This window comes from Octopus bimaculoides, chromosome 8 (assembly GCF_001194135.2).
Source record: "Octopus bimaculoides isolate UCB-OBI-ISO-001 chromosome 8, ASM119413v2, whole genome shotgun sequence".
In the NCBI taxonomy this organism is placed as follows: Eukaryota; Metazoa; Mollusca; class Cephalopoda; order Octopoda; family Octopodidae; genus Octopus; species Octopus bimaculoides.
This window is the reverse complement of record NC_068988.1, coordinates 56,692,973-56,694,552: the sequence shown is the minus strand read 5'-3', so window position 1 is coordinate 56,694,552 and position 1,580 is coordinate 56,692,973. Positions and strand designations below refer to the sequence as shown.

General features: G+C 32.0%; 1 protein-coding gene across 1 annotated transcript in view; it reads right to left on the bottom strand.

Annotated features, from left to right (window-relative positions):
* LOC106876133 (transcription elongation regulator 1) overlaps nucleotides 1-1,580 on the bottom strand; it is a 40,714-nt gene that overhangs the window by 35,032 nt on the left and 4,102 nt on the right. The window lies entirely within an intron of this gene.

Below are 1,580 nucleotides of genomic sequence, written 5' to 3'. Positions count from 1 at the left end.
ATAAAAGCATAATTCCAATTAATTATTGTTAAAAGCTTATTCAAATTTTAGATATCAAAATTTAATAGCATTATTTTCTTCATGAATGAAAGATTTTCCCAAAACTAGGAAACTAAGTTTTGTTTTTAATTTCTATTCTTTAAAATGCTCAGAACAAGTTTTGCTGAACTTTTACACACAAAGCTTGGAGTTATTAAAAAAAAAAAAAAAAAGATCTATCAAAAGCTTAATTAAATAAGTTGTGGTGTTAAAGAGCTGATGAACAGAGCAGCCAATAAACCCTAAACTGGTTAGAAACATAGCATTTTATTAGCTTTTTTTTTTGTTTTTACAATACAGCTTCAAAGCTAAAAGTGTTATTGAATTATGCAGGATGGTCATGTGTAATATATTTGCCACATTTCAATGAAATAAAATGTTAATAAAATTTTATTAATGAAATTATGTATCTTTATATATATATACACACACACACACACACACACACAAATATAAAGACATTCATACTTTATAAAACAATCCCAGAGTGTGTTTTTTGCTCATGCAAATACCAAATAATGGAACCGTTAACATTCAATTCATGTATGTGTGTGTGTGTGTGTGTGTGTAACATTCGGTATTGTTGTAGAATGTGTAGGAAACAGGATATTTACAGATGGTGAGACTAATTAACTTAGCAGCTAATTAAAGGCAAAACTTGAAGTCCCAGTGAAAATAATATATGTATGTGTGTGCGTGTATGTATATATATATATATATATATATATATACACCTGTATGTGTATATATACATATAAATGTGGGTATGTATGTTTATCAGCATGTGTGTATGTATATATATGCATATGTTTGTAAGTGGATTTGGTAGATAGAAAACTAAACAAAGCTTGACATCACGTGGTGGTTGCAAACAAGCATCAACATAAAAGCAATGTGGTTTATGGTAATGGGAAAATATCTTGCTAGAAAACAGGTGAGGGTTGGTGACAGGAAGGGCATTCAACTATAGAAAATCTGCCTTAACAAATTCCATCTGATCCATGCGTGCATGGAAAAGTGAACATAGTGAGTGTGTGTGCATGTATAACTCTTGGAAAATGTATAGGAAAATTTGCTCTGGATCATTCATTGTAAAGGAAAACTGTGCATGATGGGCAAATGGAATTCAAACAAAATTCTATCAAGCAGGAACAGCTCACTGGTGAACAGCCCAATTTAACATGTAACTAATGTGGGCGTGTCTGTAAGGCAGGGCTTTAGAATTTATCAGTGAGGCCACACACAGGGAAGTTGTCAACTATGCATTATATGGAATCTCTATTTGCAGGGAGTGCGGAAAAGGATGTACATTGAGACACAGACTGAAATGTTTTATGACAGTCCATCAAAACAATATTACAACATCCACTGCATCTGTACAATATGACTTTAAGAGAACAATCACAGGATGACAAAACTGAGTTGCAGCCATCGTAACTATGTGTATGCACAGACGTGTGTGTATGCATATGCATGTACGTGTGTGTGTGTGTGTATATATATGCATGCACATCTATATATATATATATATATATATATAT